This window comes from Carcharhinus amblyrhynchos, chromosome 24, assembly GCF_965287045.1.
Source record: "Carcharhinus amblyrhynchos chromosome 24, sCarAmb.v2.hapA, whole genome shotgun sequence".
In the NCBI taxonomy this organism is placed as follows: Eukaryota; Metazoa; Chordata; class Chondrichthyes; order Carcharhiniformes; family Carcharhinidae; genus Carcharhinus; species Carcharhinus amblyrhynchos.
Genome location: NC_137347.1, coordinates 3395785 through 3418922, shown reverse-complemented (window position 1 = coordinate 3418922; position 23138 = coordinate 3395785). Strand labels below are relative to the sequence as shown.

Below are 23138 nucleotides of genomic sequence, written 5' to 3'. Positions count from 1 at the left end.
TTCCTGCTGTACAGAAGCTAAGATTGAGGAAAGCTTCTTTGAATGTATCAAGTAACAGCTTCTTAAAGCATTGAGCAAAATCTAAACTCTATTTGTATGCCTTTTATAAGCAGTAATGAATGTTCAAAAGAACAGGAGATTATAATTGAGGATAACTAGTTTAAAGGGAACACTAATAAAAATTCAGAACATGTTGAAAATGCTCAGTGGTTCAGGTAGCACAGGTAGCATCTGTGAAGGCAGAAAGTTTCAGCTGATGCTTCATCAGAGCTGACACCCTGCTCTACAAATTCAGCCTGTCCTGCTGCCTCCAGCATTTTCTATTTTTCTTTCAAACTTAAAGCGTTCACTGCATTTGAGTCGATTATAATATCCTTTTATGTTGTATGCTGGATAACCTGAAGTATTTTGGCCTTGGAGGGAGTGCAGAGGAGGTTTACTAGGCTGATTCCGGAGTTGAGGGGGTTGAGCTATGAGGAGAGGCTGAATAAACTGGGCTTGTACTCGTTAGAGTTTAGAAGAATGAGGGGAGATCTCATTGAGACATATAAGATGATGAATGGGATGGCTAGGATAGAGGTGGAGAGGCTCTTCCTGCTCAGAAAGGACAGTAGGACTAGGGGGCACAGCCTCAAGATAAAGGGGGGGCGGTTTAGAACGGAGTTGAGGAGGAACTTCTTCACTCAAAGGGTGGTGAATCTCTGGAATTCTCTGCCCGTTGAAGTGGGGGAGGCTGCCTTGCTAAATATTTTTAAGACGCGGGTTGATGGGTTTTTGATAAGAGAGGGGATTAAGGGTTATGGGGAGAGGGCGGGAATGTGGAACTGAGACACGACAGATCAGCCATGATCTTATTGAATGGCGGGGCAGGCTCGAAGGGCTGGATGGCCTACTCCTGCTCCTATTTCTTATGTTCTTATAATAGAAGAAATATTACCATTTCACTGTAACATTGTAGAAGCCCAACTTCCTAGATTCAAGAGTAAAAAGAACGGCTCAACTCATGTCAGGGACAAATGTGTAAGTCAGCAGTTTCCTGAAATGAGCTGTGATCAATGTTGAGGAATCACTTCAGTGATTGATGCCAAACTGCAAGTCAACAGTGACTTTTAACTTTCAGCATAGGTCTAAGTGCTAATCAGATCATTACTATTGCATGACCATGTTCCCATTCCTGCTGTTCTGGACTATTTATGTTTTAAATTCAAAGTTATGCAATCTGGCTTTGTCAGGTTTCATCAGTCAAGCTTGACTTCAGTGTAAAAAAAAAAGTGACACGGTGGCACAGGGATTAGCACTGCTGCCCCAGTGCCAGGGACCTGGGTTTGATTCCAGCCTTGGGTGACTGTGTGAAGACTGCATGTACTTACTGTGTCTGCATGGGTTTCTTTTGGGTACTCCAAGTTCCTCCCACAGTCCAAAAATGTACAGGTTAGATGGATTAGCAATGGTAAATGCACAGGATTATGGAGGTAGGATGCTCTTTCAGGCAGTCGATGCAGACTTTATGGACCTAATTGTCTGCTTCTGCCCTGTAGGGATTCTATGGACAGGGGACCTCAGCAAAATTTCCTGACCAAATACTGTTTTTATCCTGGTGAGTTCTTTAAATTCTCCAGTAAGATAGTGCAGTATTTATTCCAGATGCACTCCCCTAACTTTCTAGCCAGGAATTTGTGGCCCCACTCATCTAGCAGGACATTACTATCCCACCAAAGTAAATGGCAATTCAAATGGCCGTATGCATCTCCCAGGGGAGACATGCTGTGGCGGCAACGCAAAATCCTGGCCTCTGCCTTCTCCCCTTAAGACAGCTGGCAATCCATTCTGTCTCTCGTCCCATGACACCAAATTCTCTGACTTTATGCAATAGACAGAGCCCATGATCAACAAAAGGCTGTGGAAGGGCCAAATCACTAAGTACATTTAAAATGGGAGAAACAATCTCTCAGCATCTATCCTGTCACGCCCCTGAGAATCCTATATGTCTCAATAAGGACACCTCTCATCTATTCTCCAATCCAACTCTTTAGATACCAAATCCAACTCTTTAGATACCATTCCAGATTCCTCGATCACCATTTTTGATTTGTCCTAACCCACCGGTAGGAAATATTCAGTGGATATTGTGGCATAATTGGAAAGGAGATGTCCAGGCAATTCTTAATAGTAATTTCAGCTCCCATAAAATCTTACAGTATCAAGTCATATATGGACAAAGAAACTTACTGTTAACTTCCACCTACCACTCAACCACTTGAGGATAGCAAGAGCACAGAATGTAGTCTGAATGGGAGATTTGAATCTTCCTTCACCAAGAGTTGTTCAGTCAGAGCACAACTGACAAAGCTGATTACGTCCTGATGGGCATACCTACCATCCAGACCTGTGATAGTGATAAAGCAATACTGGGAAGAAACCTACTTGACCTTGTCATCACCAACCTATCTGTCAAAAATACATCTGTCCAGGACACTTTTAATAGGAGTGACTGTCACACAATACTTGTAGAGGCAAAGATCCTTCTTCACACTGAGGACACCCTCCAACAAGTTATCTGGCATTATCATTGTGCTCAGTTGGATATATTCACAATTGTAATAAAAGCTTAGAACTAGGTATGAATGAGCGCTCTGGGCCATCTGCAGTGGCAAAATCGTATTCCACCACAATCTACATCACTTTAGGGCCCAGCATATTCCTCACTTCATCATTGCCCCGCTACAATGTACAGTGTAGGAGTGCGTGACGGGGCAGCACAAGACATAACTGAAATTGAGGTGACAAACTAAACAACAGACGTAGCATGCAATAGACAGAGCCCATGATCAACAAAAGGCTGTGGAAGGGCCAAATCACTAAGTATATGTAAAATGGAAGAAACAATCTCTCAGCATCTATCTTGTCACGCCCCTGAGAATCCTGTATGTCTCAATAAGGTCACCTCTCATCTATTCTCCAATATTTCTCTTGAAATTATATGGAATTACCACCATTGAATCGCCAACCTATAATTTCCAGTGGTCACCATTGACCGGAAACTTAACTGAAGTTAAATACTGTGGCTTTAAGAGTTGGACACAATCTGTGCATTTTGAGGAAGTAATTTGCCTCTTGACTCTCCAAAGCTTTTCCATCATCTACAAGGTAAAAATCAGGAGTGTCATGAATATGCTCCACTTGTCTGGATGAGCACAGCTTGAACAACTGCAGGAGCTCTGACAAAGCAGTCCACTTGATTAGCATCCCATTCAGTACCTTAAAATATTCACTTCCTTTAACATTGGCACAACTTTCTTATCAACTGAACCTTCTATATCTGCAATCACCACTATTTACGAGGGCAAGGACAGCAGCTGATTTCCACTGATTTGGAAATATATTTTCATTGCTACATTGTTACTGGGTCAAAGTCCTGGAGCTGCTTCCCTAACAGCAGAGTGGATGTTCTTATACCACAGAGACTGCCACAATTCGAGAAGGTGACTCAACACAACTTCTCAAAGGCAGTTAGTTATGGGCAATAAATGCTGGCCTCCCTGGCAATGCACATACCCTGTAAACATATGATTCTTAAAATGACATAATTATGACCTTCCAAATTCATTTTCATCTTGGCTTATATTGCTTCCATGAGTCTCTGCACCCACCAGTCAAACCTGGGCAGTAGAATTTGGCCGGTGGCAATTTGGAGCACTCGTTGAGGGGACCATTGGCTGCAGTGAAGGAAAATTGTAAGTAGTTTTGGCACTGTTCATAACTGCAGCTATTTGTGTGTTTGATGCCTTAATGGTTGCCAATATATATTGTCTCTGTCGCAAGGTCAAATCTTGTTCACTTGGAGTGGAATTTCCACTTTGGCTTTGTCAGCACTCCAGGCACCTCCCTCTGCCTCTGGATCCTGAACTTTGTAACCCATGACCACAATGAGTAAGGATGGGCAACAACAACATCTCCATGATCATCCTCAACACCAGTGCCCCACAAGACTGTGTCCTCAGCCCCCTATTATACTTTGCCTGCTTTGAAATGATTCCCCAACCTTCTTCTCGTATTTCCACAAGCTAATTTGCATATTATTGACCTAAACGGTGGAATTTTCACCAAAAAACTCAGTGTCATGATGGCAAGAAAACAGGAGCCTGCTGCGCCGGTTTTTTCAGCGATATTGACAGCCTTCCAACACTCCGTCACTTTTTTGACGACTGGGATCTTTCCGCCAATGGGGTGCGGAACTTACGCACATCAGTGAATTTAGCTTCAGAGCATTCGGGCGCCATTCCGCAGGGCACCCCAATCTGCCAGTGAACCGGGAGATCTCTTTCTACCCCATCCCCCCCAGTGCCTGATGGGCAGTATCTGGCCATGCCCAACTACCTAAAGACTTCAATGTCCTCCAGTTTACCCCCGACATGGCCATGGCACATGGTCACTGCAACTGAGGAGCAATAGTTATTTTCATCAGTCTGACGCATCGCTGGCAAGGTGGGAAGCCTCCAGATGGGCAGAAGCAGCTGTGATAGACTCAATAATTTCATGGACATCCAGATAATCTAACAGTACTACCCCACACTCAACCCTGGGACACTTAGATAACAAAGATGCCTATGTCAGACTCCTGTTTATTGACTACAGCTCAGCCGTCATCACCATTATTTCTATGAAACTCACCTCTAAACTCCATGGCCTGGGGCTCAGCTCCTCCCTCTGCCTCTGGATCCTGAACTTTCTAACCCACAACCATAATGAGTAAGGATGGGCAACAACATCTCCATGATCATCCTCAACACCAGTGCCCCACAAGACTTTGTCCTCAGCCCCTTACTATACTCCTTATACACCTATAATTGTGTAGACAAATTCCCCGCCAACTCGATTTTCAAGTTTGCCATAGTGAGTCGGCTCTCAAACAATGACGAGACAGAGTACAGGAATGAAAGGTGGGGAGGTCTTGCTGCAGCTGTATAGGGCATTGGTGAGGCCGCAGCTGGAGTACTGTGTGCAGTTTTGGGCGCCGCACCTGCGCAAAGATATTTTGGCCTTGGAGGGAGTGCAGAGGAGGTTTACTAGGCTGATACCGGAGTTGAGGGGGTTGAGCTATGAGGAGAGGCTGAATAAACTGGGCTTGTACTCGTTAGAGTTTAGAAGAATGAGGGGAGATCTCATTGAGACGTATAAGATGATGAATGGGATGGATAGGATAGAGGTGGAGAGACTCTTCCCGCTCAAAAAAGACAGTAGGACTAGGGGGCACAGCCTCAAGATAAAAGGGGGGCGGTTTAGAACGGAGTTGAGGAGGAACTTCTTCATTCAAAGGGTGGTGAATCTCTGGAATTCTCTGCCTGTTGAAGTGGTGGAGGCTGCCTTGCTAAATATTTTTAAGACGCGGGTTGATGGGTTTTTGATAAGAGAGGGGATTAAGGGTTATGGGGAGAGGGCGGGAAAGTGGAACTGAGCAGCGACAGATCAGCCATGATCTTATTGAATGGCGGGGCAGGCTCGAAGGGCTAGATGGCCTACTCCTGCTCCTATTTCTTATGTTCTTATGAGTAGAGAATCTAGTGAACTGGTGCAACGACAATAATCTCTCCCTCAATGTCAACAAAGCAAAGGAGATAGTCATCAACTTCAAGAAGCAGTGGAGAATATGTCCCCGTTTACATCAATGGGGATGAAGTAGAAATGGTCAAAAGCTTCATGTTTTTAGGTGTCCAGATCACCAACAACTTGTCCTGGTCCCCCCATGCTGCCACTATAATTAAGAAACCAACCAATGCCTCTACTTTTTCAGAAGACGAAGAAAATTTGGCATGTCAGCTACGAAGCTCACCAACTTTTACAGACGTACCATAGAAAGCATTCTTTCTGGTTGTATCACTGCTTGATATAGCTCCTGCTCTGTCCAAGACTGCAACAAACTACAAAGAGTCATGAATGAAGCCCAGTCCATCACGCAAACCAACCTCCCATTCATTGCTCTGTCTACACTTCATCAAAGCGGCCAGCATTATCAAGAACCCAACACACCCCGGACATATTCTCTTCCACCTTCTTCCTTCAGGAAAAAGACACAAAAGTCTGAGAATACGTATCAACCAACTCAAGAACAGCTTCTTCCCTGTTGCCATCAGACTTTTGAATGGACCTACATTATATTAAGTTGATCTTTCTCTCCACCCTAACTATGAATGTAACACTACATTCTGCACTCTCTCCTTTCTTTCTCTATGAACTATATGCTTTGTCTGAATTGCACTTTTCACTGTATACAATTACGTGTGACAATAAATCAAAGCAAATCAAATCAAATGGTAATGAGCTTTGCATCCTTTCTGGGTGGGAAGTCGTTCTCACTGGTAAAACAGAGAAGGTGCAAATCAGATTTTTAGCCTCTCAACTTCCCAGCTCACCACACTGATCAATGGGCTGGACAGCTGGTAGGGGCCTCAGCTATTTACCATTTATATAGATGATCTGGAGGAGGGAACCGAGTGTATGGTGTCGAAATTTGCTGATGACACCAAGATTAGTGGAACGGCAAATTGCGCGGAGGGTGTGGAGAGTCTGCAGAAGGATCTAGATAGGCTGGGCGAATGGGCCAGGAACTGGCAAATGGAATTTAATGTTGGCAAGTGCGAGGTGGTCCACTTTGGTAGGAATAATGGTCGGAAGGACTATTACGCAGCGAAAAACTGCAGCAGGCGACGGTGCAGAGGGACCTCGGGGTCCTTGTGTATGAGTCGCAAAAACCCAGCCTGCAGGTGCAGCAGGTGGTCAGGAAGGCTAATGGGATGCTGGCCTTCATAGCGAGGGGGATTGAATATAAAAGTAGGGAGGTCTTGCTGCAGCTGTATAGGGCATTGGTGAGGCTGCAGCTGGAGTACTGTGTGCAGTTTTGGTCGCCGCACTTACGCAAGGATATTTTGGCCTTGGAGGGAGTGCAGAGGAGGTTTACTAGGCTGATACCGGAGTTGAGGGGGTTGAGCTATGAGGAGAGGCTGAATAAACTAGGCTTGTACTCGTTAGAGTTTAGAAGAATGAGGGGAGATCTCATTGAGACGTATAAGATGATGAATGGGATGGATAGGATAGAGGTGGAGAGACTCTTCCTGCTCAGAAAGGACAGTAGGACTAGGGGGCACAGCCTCAAGATAAAGGGGGGCGGTTTAGAACGGAGTTGAGGAGGAACTTCTTCACTCAAAGGGTGGTGAATCTCTGGAATTCTCTGCCCATTGAAGTGGGGGAGGCTGCCTCGCTAAATATTTTTAAGACGCGGGTTGATGGGTTTTTGATAAGCGAGGGGATTAAGGGTTATGGGGAGAGGGCGGGAATGTGGAACTGAGCCACGACAGATCAGCTATGATCTTATTGAATGGCGGGGCAGGCTCGAAGGGCTAGATGGCCTACTCCTGCTCCTATTTCTTATGTTCTTATGTGCCATCAACCAGCACAAATTGGGCAGCATTTTAAACATAGCTTTTTTAAGCAAATTGCTTTCAAGTACATTCTTTCATATCTATAGAAATGGATCTTTGTATAGATTGATTAATCCAACTGAAAATCGGTTTATATAAGAAAAGGATTAATTATTCAATGTCAATCCACCACTTGTAAGTAACCTAATTTCTAAAGCATCTTCAAAACCGTTTGCTAGTCATACTGTGGTGCAATAGTCATTTTATTAAATGTAAATTTACATTCAAAAGCTTTTAAAATGTCCCCTTTTTATCATCCCTGTGCCCAAAAGAATAAGCTTAATATCTGCAGTCTCCATGAAGATCTACAAACAACACTTTGCAGAAACTCATAATGGTGATTAAGTCAACCTCGGGACATCTTCAATTTTATGGGTGGAGGCAGCTTCTAGTATGCAAAGGTTTAAGGTTGCACAACAGAGCTCAAGTTATGCTGAATGCAATATGCATTTAAAATTCCACAATATGTTGCACACGTTACATTAATGTGAGGTGAATTGCATAATCGAATTAGAAATTCTTGCCCACAGTGTAGATCAGAGAACAGCTACAATTCAGTTTGTGTATTTTGTGACAGAGCTCATGAAATGAAGCTTAGCTGGAGAGAGTAGAAAGCCCATAAAACAACATACAGTTGGATGGGAGAGACAGCACATATAGTGTGGAGTTCAGAGAGAGTGAACCCAAAAAGCAGCGTGGAGTTTAGAGAGAGAGTGAGCCCAAAAAGCAGCGTGGAGTTTAGAGAGAGAGTGAGCCCAAAAAGCAGTGTGGAGTTTGGAGAAAGAGAGAGACCATAAAGCGTCGTGGAATTCGGAGAGAGAGATCTTTAGGCAGGATGGAGTTTGGAGAGAGAGAGTCCATAAAGTGGCATGGAGTTTTGAGAGAGAATTCATAAAACCGCATGAAGTTTGGAGCGCGTCCGTAAAGCAGCACGGAATTTGGAGACAGAGAGAGCCAATAAAGCAGCATAGAGTTGGAGAGAGCAAGTCCATGAAACAAAGAGTAGTTGGAGAGAGTACAGAGCCTATAAAGACGTTTAAGAGCAAAAGCCCATGAAGCAATTCGGAGAGAGAGTGAGAGGAGCCATAATGCAGCATGAAATTCAGAGAGAGAAAGAGAGTACATCAAGTAGCACAGAGTTCAAAGAGAAGGCTTATAAAGCAGGATCCTGAGATTGAACAAACTAAGAGAAAAGAAACAAGTATGACATCAGGAAACTAGTTACTTGATTGACCATTAAATGCTTGATGTAAGAGACAGTTGTCATTTGATAATACAATATACAGAATAAAAGGGGAAAGCAACAATTTATACTGTGAGAAGAGAATGCTGATTGGATTGGCAGGTGGACTCTGATTAGTAGAGGTGCTATGATGAAAAACGCACCAGCAGATGTGGCTGACAAATAACGGCCAAGCTTCGTTTGAAATTTAAACTGGGCGATTTGACCAATTGATCAAGGAATTGCCCTGAGGAATGAATCAAATAATGGCCGTCATCTACTTTGTTCAGCTGAAACAGATGCAGTGTGTAAACATGTTCTATCAGTGTGCAAAGGATAGGATCTTCTGTATTAATATATGTAGCTTTCAGTACATATACATGCCATAATGCAAGCCTGACTGCTGCCTCGCAGTGCCAGGGACCCAGGTTCGATTCCCAACTGTGTGTGTGGAGTCTGCACGTTCTCCCCGTGTCTGCATCGGTTTCCTCCAGGTGCTTCAGTTTCATCCCACAATCCAGAAGACTTGCTGGTTAGGTGCATTGGCTATGTTAAATTCCCCCTCAGTGTATCCAAACAAGTGCTGAAATGTGACAACTAGGGGATTCTCACAGTAACTTCATTGTAGTTTTAATCTAAGCCTACTTGTGACAATAATAAAGAAACTTTAAGCTTTTAAATTCATTGTCAAAGTAATTCTTAGCACTCTGAAGAGTATGTAGCAAATGTTGTCCAATGACAGAATTACGTCTAATGTTGGACACTATAGCCAAGATTTTCCATTCCAGTTTTTTTGGATAGATTTGGCAACAGGAGAGGAAAATCTCACGAGAAGCCCAGATTGCATTTTACATTGGCCAGAATGTTATGATTGTCCCCTCCCCCTGTCAGTGGCGGGCCATGTTTCCCACCATGCAAGTTGGGTCCCTTATTTCAATACATCAACATCTCATTATCGGGCCTCCACACAAGAATTATCATTATTGCACTTGCTGCTTCCAATGCAATCTACTCTACATTGGAGAGACTAAACACAGATTCGGTGACCACTTTGCAGAACACATTTAATCCATCCGCAAGCAGGACCCATACCTTCCTGTCACTTGCCATTTCAACACACCATCCTGCTCTCGTATCCATATGTCCACCCTTGGCCTGTTGCAATGTTCCAGTGAAGCCTAACACAAACTGGAGGAACTGCACCTCATCGCTTTACAGCTTTCTGAACGAACGTTGAGTTCCCTTGCCTGCACTTCAGACTGTGAACTCTCTCCTCTCCCTTTGCCCCGTTTTCATCAATTTTTTTCATTACTTCCATAAATTTTTCCATTCCCCTTTTCTTAAATCATTTTCCATCTTTTTTCCTTTAGCACTGTCTCCCCTCCCACCATTCCACCAACTAGGGCCATCTGTTGCCTGTTTCAGGTTGTCCTTTGTCACACTGCTCAGCTTTATTCTGCCAGTAATACATTCTGATCTCTTAATGTGCCACTATCAAAACACTTCTTGGCCATGATCATCATCAATTTCTTCGTCCTTTTGTCCATCTCTCACTTGCCTCCACCTATCAGTAGCCCTCTATCAAGCCCCACAGCTTCAACATACACTCCTGCCCCCACAAATGTCATCCTATTTCCAGTTGTCTTCAGCTCTGATGAAGAGTCATCCAAACTGAACGCCTGTTCTGTTCTGTCTTCACAGATGCTGTCAGACATGCTACAATTTTCCAGCATTTTCTCATTACGTTTCAGATTCCAGCTTATGCAGTAACTTCCTTCTTAGTCAGTTAACATGCTTATAGTCTGACTGCTCACTCAACTGTGCCCACTAAATCACCACTGATGAGTGAATGTCACTGAATGCCACTCTGCACCTGGTGCAGTAACTACCAAATTCAGTGACTACCAAGGTCTCCTTGCACCATTTTCTAACTGGGTAAGTACGTACATTCCCTTTGACGGTTAGCAAGAGCACACTGGCTGAGGTGACTGCTCCAGCCAGTATGCTGTGTGTGTTCTGACAGGTGCTCCCTTTCGATTAGGCTGTACACAAGGCCTTAGAGACAAGCTTAGGATATTGAGATGAGAGCCCCAGATGCCGCAGCACAACCAAAGCTATGGCCACTTGATCAAGGTGGGGTGGGAATTTCAATGTGATAGCCAGCATATGAATTACTGGTCATCTAGACACAGCTCCTGAAGGGGTTTGGGCAAACAGTGCAACTTAGGAGACACAAGCTTCGAGTGAAGTGTCTGCTTTATTTTTTAATGATTTGAATGAGGGAGAAATGGAGTCTGTGGAACAGACTACCATTGTTCTGGTTCAGAGAGGAGAGAAGACATCAGCAAAGGTACTTGACTTTCCACAGGCCCAAGAAGAACCTTGAGGAAGAAGGTGTAGCAGGGCTTCTCTATAGGCACAGGAGATAGCCCCGATAGTGATTGCTCAGACCACCTTTCTTGACCCATGGACTACTTACAGCACCTGGCCTTTATGCAAAGGAGCAAGAAACAGTGTCACCAAAGACATCTGGCAAGGAAACTGATGGCTCACTTATACTATGTTCTATGTTCTATTCATCCTTCTGCAGGATTTGGCAGCATGGGGACTGGAGGACATCAACTGTCTGTGGTGTTGAAATTCAAACACCTTAGCTTTTACACATCTGGATCCTTCCCTGGCTTCATGGGTGACCTTTGCAGGATCCCATAAACCTTCATGTGTAAATGTATCCAGGAGATGATAGATGCGCTCTTTGTTAGGGCAGAAAGCTTTGTCTGTTTCAAGCTGGATCAGGCTAGAACCAGAGGATTCGTGCGGATATTTGGTTTTTCACAGGTGCAGGTACCATCGTCTGAATTCACATGTTCTCCAATTCCTGTGGCATGAAGAAATGCATTTCATGAAACACAAGGGCTCCCATTTCTTGAATATTCAGCTGGTCTGCAGCCACACAAAGCGAATCTTCCAGGCGTGTCTTGAGGGTACACGATTCACATACTCCAAACTGCTCTCAGATCCCTGGCGTGTTTGAGGGTCCATGGCGGCTATGGGTTGGCTTCTCAGAGACAGGCAATAACCATTGAGGATGTTGCTGATGTCACCTTTGTAGAGACTGCAGAATGCAGCAATGAAGTAGATACAGTGAGGCTCATACTGCTACTCATACTTTGTTGAAGCAGATCATTGGCATTTTGGTCCCAATACCAGTCTGCAGTACAGTCCACAGAAGGTATTGTGCATCGTGGTCATCTGTTGCTCCTTCACAAGCTGGTGCTTCACCGGGGGGAGGAACTGCCTGAGGAAGATTTGGAGAAGTGGTACACTTCCTAGAATGAGGAGGAATTTGAGATGGATGAGGAAGAGAAGATCCCAGAGGGAGAGGATATTAGCCTTGGGGCAGTGACAATGGCCAGACGGGGTAGATGACTTTGGGTCTCCTCATTGCCATGTGATTCATGGAGAGTGATGAGATGAACGACTGAGGACATCCTATCATTCTTGTGCCCCTTCTATGGACATTCCTCTTCTATCTGACTGCCGACAGCATATACCCTCACTGATTTCTTCGGGAAGGGATTTACTCAAATTTGGAAAAAGATAGACTTATTACCAATAGGCAGAATGGCTTTGTACAAGGGGTGATCGTGTCTCACAAACTTGACTGAGTTTTTCACGGAAGTGACAAAGATGATTTGTGAGGGCAGGGTGGTGAATGTTGTCTACATTGATATTAGCAAGGCCTTTTACAAGATGGCAGCCAAATGCAGAAGGTGAAGTCACGTGGGATCTGCAGTGAGCTGGTAAGATGGATACAGAACTGGCTTAGTCGTAAAAGAGAGATCATCAGTGGAAGGATGTTTTTCTGTCTGGTGACCTGTGACCAGTCGTGTTCTGCAGGGTCAGTGTTGGGACCCCTGTGGTTTGTTATATTTATAAATGATTTGGAGAAGAATGTGAGTGGTCTGATTAATAAGTTTGCATACGACACAATGACTGGGGGAGCTGCAGGGAGTGAGGAGGATCACCAGAGGATACAGCAGGATACTGATAGGCTGGAGACTTGGGCGAAGAAATGGCAGATGGAAATTAATCTGGGCAAAAGAGGTGATGCATTTTGTAAGGTCTAATGCAGGAGGGAAGAATACAGTGAAAGGTCCTTAAAAGCATTAACATACAGAGGAATCTAGGCATACAGATCCACAGTTCCCTGAAAGTGGCAACACAATTGGATAAGGTGGTCAAGAAGAGATATGGCATGTTTGCCTTCATCAGTCAGGACATAGAATATAAAAGTTGGCAAGTCATGTTGCAGCTGTATAGAATTTTAGTTAGGCCACATTTGGAATTCTGTGTACAGTTCTGGCTACCACATTACCAGCAGGATATGGAGACTTTGGAGAAGATACAGAAAAGCTTCACCAGGATGTCGCCTGGCTTGGTCGGTATTAGATACCCTTCGGCCCATCGTGTCTGCACCGACCACAATCCCACCCAGGCCCTACCCCCATATCCCTACATATTTTACCCATTAATCCCTCTAACCTATGCATCTCAGGACACTAAGGGGCAATTTTATCATGGCCAATCAACCTAACCTGCACATCTTTGGACTATGGGAGGAAACCGGAGCACCTCGAGGAAACCCACGCAGACACGAGGAGAATGTGCAAACTCCACACAGACAGTGACCCGAGCGGGAATCGAACCCAGGTCCCTGGAGCTGTGAAGCAGCAGTGCTAACCACTGTGCTACCGTGCCACCCTGAGGTGGTATTAAGAGAAATTGGACAAATTTGGTTTATTTTCTCTTGAACGTTGGAGACTAAGGACACGACCTGTTTACAAAAGTATGAAAGACATAGAATGCCTAGTCAGAGTCTTTTTCCCAGGGTAGAGACATCAATTACTAAGCGATATAAGTTTACCATAAAAAGGGGGAAAGTTTAAAGGAGGTGCCCGGAATGCACTGCCAGAGGACTTAATAGAAGCAGGTACAATAGCAATGTTTAAGAGGCATCTTGACAGATAAATGAAGAGGTGGTGAAGAGAGAGAGATGGACCACATTGACACAAAATGTCTTTAGTTAAGAAAGGTGTCATGTGATGGTGCAGTCGTGATGGGCCAAAGGGCTGATTCTTGTGCTGTAAAAAAACTTGCTTCTCACATCTCCTTTGTTCTTTGATAAGGCTCACACCATGAGGAGAGAGCGTTTTCCCATCGTCCTATTGCAGGAGGATGATGACAATTTGCAGTGGGGATAATGCATAGATCCTCAAAGTTGTCTGGTCAGCACTAGAGGAAAACATTTCATCAAAGCAAGGAGCAAGATGCAATAAATAAGTTTATTTACAGAGGTGGAAGCAATTCACAGATGCTTAACATGTGTGTCCACGCTGTCCAACTAGACCTTCTTCACCTTTCTTACCCTTCTGCTACATCCGTGTTGACTGTGATAATCTCTAGAGGGCCAAGGCCTGAAGGGTTCCAGCCTGCTTTTGGGGTCTTACTGTGTGGTACTGCCACCCTCTTTGGCCTGTGGAACTGGAGCTGAGATGGTTAATTTTGAGCTTAGGCAGTGCTCACATTGCCGCCTACCTTCTCTGAGCTTTAATTTGATAGGTATCACAGCTGAAACCAGTCACATAGAAACATAGAAAATAGGAGCAGGTAGAGGCCATTCAACATTCAAGTCTGCTCAACCATTCATTATGATCATGGCTGATCATCTAATTTAGTTGCCTGATCCCATTCATCCAAGTGCTATATCTAATTGCTTCTTGAAAATATACAATGTTTTGGCCTTAACTACTTTCCATGGTAGTGAATTCCACAGGCTGACCACTCTCTGGGTGAAGATATTTCACCTCATCTCTGTCTTAAATGATCTGCCTATTATCTTAGACTGTGACCACCGGTACTGGACACCCACACCATCGGGAATATTCTTCTTGCATGTACCTTGTCTAGTCCTGTTAGAATTTTATAAGCTTCTATGAGATTCCCCTTAATACTTCTGAACTCCAGTTATTACAATCCAAACCGATTCATATCAGTCCTGCCATCCCAGGAATCAGTAAATCTTCTCTGTACTTTCTCTGGAGCAAGAACTTCCCTCCTCAGATAAGGAGACCAAAACTTCACACCATATTCCAGGTGTGGCTTCACCAAGGCCCGGTATGATTGCAGCAAGATATCCCTGTTCCTACACTCAAATCCTCTTGCTATGAAGGCCAACATACTATTTGCCTTTTTTTATTGGCTGCTGCACCTGCATGCCTACCGTCAGTGACTGGTATACAAGGGTATCGTTACACATTCACCTCTCCTAATTTATGACCCTTCAGATAATAATCTGCCTGTTTTTACTACCAAAGTGAGTAACTTCACTTTTATCCAAATTATCATGCATTTGCCATGCATTTGCCTACTCACTCAACTTTTCCAAATCACACTGAAGGATCTCTGCATCCTTCTCACAGCTCAATCTCCCACCTAGTTTTGCGCACTCAGCAAATTTGAAGACATTACATTTAGTTTCCTCAACTAAATGATTAATATACATAGTGAATTGTTGGGTTCCTGTGGTTCCCCCACTACTGCCTGCCATTTGTTTTGCCGACCAGTTTTCTATCCATCTCAATTCACCACCCCCAATCCCATGTGCTTTAATTTTACACATTACTCACTGCAATATATATGTAACACAAAGCACCAGTTCGTGACAACCTGCTGCATCATTATTGAAAAAAATATAGTCCACAATCTTCTGATCTATGCTAGTTTTGCAAAACATTTATTCTCATATGTGGGAATTAATTGGTATTGAAAATTGCTATGTAATTGTAAGTGATCTTAGACACTGAAGAGCACAAGCAGATCACGAAGAATAGTATTGTGTAGTGACACGACTATCCTGAGAGCCTTCAACTGCTAAAAATAAAAGAATGGAAACATGGCCTTCATCATCACTACTGCGCAAATACACACTAAATTATCATCCATTCTTACTCTTGAGCCTTTGGTAATACTGTGTTTAGTGATGTTGTGACATGGGTTGCAAACCCTATATTTGTTACAAAAGAAAGTAGCTATTGAGATTGGTATTGTATTTTCTATAATTGTTAGAATTCACTTATTATTTTAAAATATTTTAATGGAGATGACAAAGGGGTTCACCCTAGTGTTAGTAGATTTTTCCAATTTGCAACAAATGATTGTTAGTCCTCTCAAATTCTAGCCCAAATAAACATTATTTATACTAACTGCTGGCAATATTAGATTTTATGCGATTGCATTATATGAAATGACATGCAAATTGCAGTATAATTGGGAGAAGTCAAAGATATCAATGATATTGACATACCTTTCCTTAGAGAGATCCAGGAACCAAGCGGGAATTGTTGCAGCACCGATATCCTAGTCAAAGGAATAAGACTCATTTTAAGTTGGACACAGGTGTAGCAGTTTCGGTGGTTCTTGATGCTGAACCATAGTTAAAGAAAAGTTTTCCTCAGATGTAATACAAGAAGCTAAGAGGTACAGCACTCAAGGTGAGATGCTATGAGATGCTTAGAGGAATTAGCGGGTAAAGTATTTAGGGATATGTGGGTAGGGCCTGGGTGGGATTGTGGTCGGTGCAGACTCAATGGGCCGAAGGACCTCTTTCTGCACTGTAGGATTCTATGGCTCTATGGTTGTAAGACAACTGAATGCAACCTTCCAACATAAAGAGAGAAAAGTCACTGAGACCTTAAATGTGATCCTGTACCAGAGTCATTTCTTCTTACACAGGAAAACTTGCCAACTTACATCTGACTTGCAAAGCAGAAGGAAAGAAAAGTCAAGATCAGCCTAAAAAATTCAGAGCTGAATTTCCGTAGCTGTTCACAGGAAAGCTGAAGACCGCATACCACATCACTCTATGTCCAGAAACAAAGCCAGTATGCCTTTTTGCATGCAAGTTTCTCATCCACTCTTGCAAAGATAAGAAAGGTATTTTACTCTCTTTTGAAGCAAGAGACTATTTCACCTGTGATAGAGCAAACAAGCTGGTTGGTTCCCACTGAGGATAGTATCAGTGCCAGAGCCCAATGTGTCTAGCAGAATTTGTATAGACCTTATCCAGCTAAACAAAGCAGATGAATGTGAATTTCATTCTCTGCCGTCTGGATAAGAGCTCCGCAAAATTGGGAAAGACTTCAATCTTCATGAAGCTAGATGCAAATAACGGTTTTTGGCAACTATGCTTCACTAAAGTGTCTAAGTTGCTCACAATTTTCATTCCATCTTTTGAGAACTTTTGTTTCAACGGATTACCCTTCGGCATTACATCAGGCCAGAAATCTTCCAGAGGACAATGTTGAACATCCTAGAAAGACTGGATGGAGTCATTAGTCTCATGGATGATATCCTGATCCACTCAGACAGAACATTCCTGTGTTGACTACAAGAAGTAGGTATTACATTTAACAACAAATGTGAATTGTCACAGCCAACTGTCAAGTTCCTTGGGCATATTATAGATCTGGAGTTCATCCATAGAAGACAAGAGCAATAAGGTGTTTCCAGCTCCTCCCAATGTGGCTGAGCTCCAGAGATTCATGAATATGGTGAACCAAGTTGGAAAGCCCTTGCCTAAACTAGTCATTATCAATAAGCCACTATGTCAGCTGTTACAAGATAATGGGGAGGAGCCACTATACAGCTGTTATTAGAAAATCAAAGAGGTGCTGATATCATCTGACATTTTAGCTTACTATGACCCATTGTTGCAAACTTCAAAAGGACTGGAATCTTTCAGTTACACACTGATGGAAAGTATTGACCAGCTTACTATGCATACCGTTAATTGACAAATGACCAAACAGAGATATGTAGTGATAGAGAAAGAAGCATTGGTTGCTACAAGTGCATGTGAAATGTTTGCAGATTACATTTGTGTTCTCAATTCAACACAGAGACTGACCACAAACCCTAGTTGGCAAAAATGCCCCAATGAGTACGAAGTTTCAGACTTCAGATGATGATGTTTGATGCAAAGGCAGAGGCTGGGATTTTCTGCTCTCCTGTCTTTCCCCCGCCCCAGATGTGGAAGTAATTCACCATTGGCTGCTGGTGAGATCTTGTGTTCCTGCTTGGAGTTGAGGCCATTTCTGTTGCCTGCTGGCCATGCTGCTGGGTTGCCTTCAGAGAGACCAAAAGTCCCCACCAGCAGGAGGGTTGGAAAAGCCCAACCAGAGAATGATCTGGGAAACCAGTTTTCTATCCATCTCAATTCACCACCCCCAATCCCATGTGCTTCAATTTTATACATTACTCACTGCAATATAAATGTAACACAAAGCACCAGTTTGTGACAACCTGCTGCATCATTATTGAAAAAGCATAGTCCACAATCTTCTGATCTATGCTAGTTTTGCAAAACATTTATTCTCATATGTGGGAATTAATTGGTATTGAAAATTGCTATGTAATTGTAAGTGATCTTAGACACTGAAGAGCACAAGCAGATCACGAAGAATAGTATTGTGTAGTGACACGACTATACTGAGAGCCTTCAACTGCTAAAAAGTCCTTCATTGCAGATGCATTGTCCTAAATCTGAGTAACAAGGCCTGAACAAGGTGACACAGCCCTTGTTGAAGAGGTAAAAACTTTGACATCAACAACAACCACAGCTCTACCTACAACTCAGTGACTGAATTAAATCTAAGATGTGCCAAAATCTAATGAAGAATGCACTCAGGTCTGAGAGTATTGCATCAAAGAATGGCCAGCATACGTGCCAGAATCCCTTCCCAGGCAGCACTTTTGAACAGAGAAGACACTTCAGTGTAGTTGATGACTTAGACACCTATGATGAGAGAGTGGTTGCGCCAAGAGTTCTGAGACCTAATATACTGCAACAGTTACACCAAGGACATTTAGACATCACAAATTGTCGAGCCGGGGAAAATTACTCTCTTTAATGGCTATGGGTCTCAGTCTTTGGAAGAAGTTATAAAAAACTGTATTACTTATGCTATTCATCATCAGGAGACAAAAGAATCATTGGTATTAGGCTTGAACTTTCACGGAGTGGCAATCAGAATCAATGTCTTACCTTTAACTTTTTTTGATCCTGTCAGGCAAGTTTAAAGTTCCAGCCAGGTTTAAAGGTCTTTAACAAGCCAAAGGGTAGGTAAGTGGGTAGGATTTTGGCTGGGACTTAACATCATTTGAATTCCTCAAGAAGAAGAAGACTGTGAATGTGACTCCCATCTCTCCCATACACATGCATATGCTGAGTGTATCAGCTGAGGGGAGGCAATAGTGCAGAGACATACGAAAATGTTCTGGGGACACAGGTTCAATTAAAAATCTGGAATTAAAAATCCAGTGATTATGATTGTTATTTAAAAAAAACCCATCTGGTTCACCAATGTCCTTTAGGGAAGGAAATTTGCTGTCCTTATCTGGCCTGGTCTGCAGGGCATTCCAGACAATATTGACTCTTAAATGCATTTTGAAATTACCTAGCAAACCACTCAGTTAGGAATGGACAGTAAATCCTGGCCCAGCGTCACCTGCATCCCATATAAGAATTTTAAACAACTGATAACTTAGAATTATGGAATCCCTACAGTGCAGAAGAAGGCCATTCAGTTCATTGAGCCTGCACCAACAACAATCCCACTCAGGCCATATTCCTGTAACCCCACGTATTTACTGTACTAGTCCTCCTAACACTAAGTGGCAATTTAGCATGGCCAGTCATGTGCCTAACCCACATGTCTTTGGACAAGATGAGGGAGAAAGAGGATAAGTACCTTTCAGCCAGATATGACATTACCTGCCAGCCTCCCAACCAGGAGAGACGGTTTGGATCCGAGACCAAGCTCACAATGGATGATTGAACAAACACCACATCCAAGATCCTAACTCACCTAAAAAGATAATAGCATGGTACTTTTGAGAGTGGTTGGGGAGGGTTTAAACTAATGTAGCAGGGGATGGGAATCTATGTAAGGAGCAGGTGGAATCAAGAACAAGAGAAAAAGACAACAAGGAAAATAAGAAAAGAGATAAGCAGAGAAATCAGGGTCCAGAAACAGATAAGGCACAGTAAAAATAATAGGAATGGGAAAAAGAGCATTGAAATGATTAGCCTTAAGGTTTTGTACCTGAACCCTCAAAGCATTCAAAATAAAATGGATGAATTAGTTGTGCAGCTAGATATACAAAGTTAGATATAGTTGGGATCACGGAGGCATGGCTCTAAGGTGACCAAGGATGGGAACTAAAAACTGAGAGCTATTCAGTGTTTAGGAAGAACAGACAGAAAGGAAAAGATGGTGGCATTGCATTGTAGATTAAATATTTGATTTATTATTGTCACATGTATTAGTATATAGTGAAAGTATTGTTTCTTGCGTGCTATATAGACAAAGTGTATTGTACATAGAAAAGGAGAGAGTGCAGAATGTACTATTACAGTCATAGGGTGTAGAGAAAGATCAGCTTCATGAGAGAGTTTAAAAGAATTGGAATGCTGAGAAGCATAGAACAAGAGTAAAAGATAAAATTAGAAAGTATTCTGGGCACAGCGTGCAGGAAGTTGCCAAATTTCGACTACTGACACAATATTGAGGCAAGATATTAGCACAATGTGGAATCTGTATGGGTCAAGTTAAGAAACGCCAAGGGGCAAAAAACATTTGTGGGGGTGGTATGCAGACCATCAAATTGTTGTGGTAATGTTGGGAAAATCGTTAAACTGGAACTCAGTGATGCATGTGATAAAGGAACATCTCCAATTATGGGTGACTTTAAACTGCATGTAAATTGGATGAATCAAATAGTCACAGTAAAATAGGGTGAAATTGGAGTGTATAACCGACAAGGGAGCGGGCCATCTTGGGTATTGTGCAATGAGAAGGAATTCGTTGGCAATCTTGCTGTGAACCTTGGAAATGAGTGACCTTAATATGATAGAATTCTTTATCAGGATGGATAGTGGAAAGTTGACTCTGAGACCAGGGTCTCAATAAAGGTAACTATGCGTGAATTGGCTATGATAGATTGGCAAACATTACTGAAAGGAAAGACAGTGGACAGGATATGGCAAGCATTCAAGGAATGAATAGTTGAACTCCAAAACTTTGTGTGATTTCAAGAAGGAATTAAATATATCTGTTGGGGCTAAAAGAATCAAGGGATATGGGGGGAAAGCGGGATCAGGATATGGAATTTGATCAGCCATAATTATAATGAATGGCTGGAAGGGCCGAATAGTCTATACCTGCTTCTATTTTCTATGCGTGTTTCCATGTATGCTGAGTTGGAACAGATGTGCACTAGTCAAAACAGTTCTCTATCACATTAGACAGACCAGAGTTGTTGCATTCAGCTACTGATGCAAATCAAACCTGATTTATTTATTAGTTCTCTTTCTGCTCAACAGAATCTGGAGAATCACCTGTGGGACCCCAATCCTACAGGATAGTGGTTTACACTGCTGCCTCATAGCGCCAGGGCCTTGGGTTCGATTCCCAACTTGGGTGTCAGTCTGTGTGGCATTTGCACATTCTCTCTGTGTCTGCATGGGTTTCCTCCAGGCGTTCCAGTTTCCTCCCACAGTCTGAAAGATGTGCTGGTTAAGTGCACTGGCCATGCTAAGTTCTCCCTTAGCATATCCGAAGAGGCACCGGAATGTAGCAACTAGGAGATTTTCACAGTAACTTAATTGCAGTGTTAATGTTAGCCTACTTGTCAAACTAATAAATAAATTTAAACTTTAGCTTTAATCCCCAAAGGAGCAGAGATCCATTCATGTAGAACAGTGAAACCACTACAATGGTTGTCCCTATAACAAAATAAATTGAAGTCAGATACTTGGGGAGAAGTATAATATAATGGGGAGAATCATGGATTTGGGGGAAGATATACAAGGGTTAATTTTAATTGATATGCTGATGAAACCGCACTTGGAGTACTGTGTGCAGTTCTGGTCCCCACATTACAGGAAGGATGTGGAGGCTTTGGAGAGGGTGCAGAGGAGGTTTACCAGGATGTTGCCTGGTATGGAGGGGAGGTCCTATGAGGAGAGACTGAGGGATTTGGGGTTGTTTTCGCTAGAAAGAAGGCGGCTAAGAGGGGATCTTATTGAAACATATAAGATGATTAGAGGTTTAGATAGGGTGGATAGTGATAGCCTTTTTCCTCAGATGGAGAAAGCTAGCACGAGGGGGCATGGCTTTAAATTAAGGGGGGGTAGTTATAGGACGGATGTCAGGGGTAGGTTCTTTACCCAGAGGGTGGTGAGGGATTGGAATGCCCTGCCTGCTGCGGTTGTAAATGCGCCTAGTTTGGGGGCATTTAAGAGATCCGTGGATAGGTTTATGGACGAAAAGGGATTGGTTTAGATTAGTGGGTCATTGTTTTTTTTTTAACTGGTCGGCGCAACATCGTGGGCCGAAGGGCCTGTTCTGCGCTGTAATGTTCTATGTTCTATGAAACACAATGGCTGGAATTGTACCGCCTCGCCCTCCTGGAATCGGCGGCGGGCAAGGCTCGCAGAACGGAAATCTCCGTTGGCCTCAGGTGGAATTTTATGATCTTGCCCAATCGAGTCATAAAGCTCCACCCAATATACCACACAGTGAAGTGATGCAACATTACATGATCTTGCTCTCTCTTGTAGACCTCATTGCAAATTGCAGCGACTCGAAGATGGTTCTTGCTAATATCAGAGTTTTCTTTATTTCAACACCTCATGAATATTCTGTGCTGGCATAATTAGATCAAGAATATCATACAAATAAGGCACACTGGTTCCTAGGTCCGGAGAATCATTTTTGGCTTTCTCGATTGCCTGTGTGATGTTTGTTTAACCTCTGAATGCTACACACCCCTTCACGACATCCACACAGCCTAGTTCCCAGCACCAGACCCCAGGTCATCTGCCCAGCTGCATGTTTCTTGACTGCCCTGAGAACTTTCTAACTTCTTGTCATCAACTTTTTGAAAGAAAAATGTTCCACTCTTAAATTGTTCAGCTAGCTTGAGTAGTGAATATGTACAACAGCTTAGGAGCAAGGATGCTAAGGTCATGTATTCAGATGTTAATCCATTTTTAATCTTTCAACCTTCATCCCTGATCTACAACTTTGTTTAACTTCGACTGCTTGATACCATCTCTTACTGTGGTTTCTCAGAAAGCCCTTTATATTGATAAGGGCCATCTCTTGTTCTGGATGATTATCATCCTTCATCTAGTTTCCAAACTGGCTTTGCTCACACATTTGCACAGCAATTATTGAGCTAAAATGTTAAAATAAAGCATGCTGGGGTACTTTGAGCAATGTAATCAATTCTACCACTAATTGCACCATTCATTAAAATACCTGATGTTGTCAGCCTTAGCTATTACATATAATTCCACCTTAGTGTGTCTTCAC

The 23138-nt window shown here is 43.0% G+C and overlaps 1 protein-coding gene across 6 annotated transcripts in view; it reads left to right on the top strand.

Moving 5' to 3' along the window:
* The window catches only part of adgrb2 (adhesion G protein-coupled receptor B2), a 930376-nt gene that overhangs the window by 775164 nt on the left and 132074 nt on the right, over window positions 1–23138 (top strand). The window lies entirely within an intron of this gene.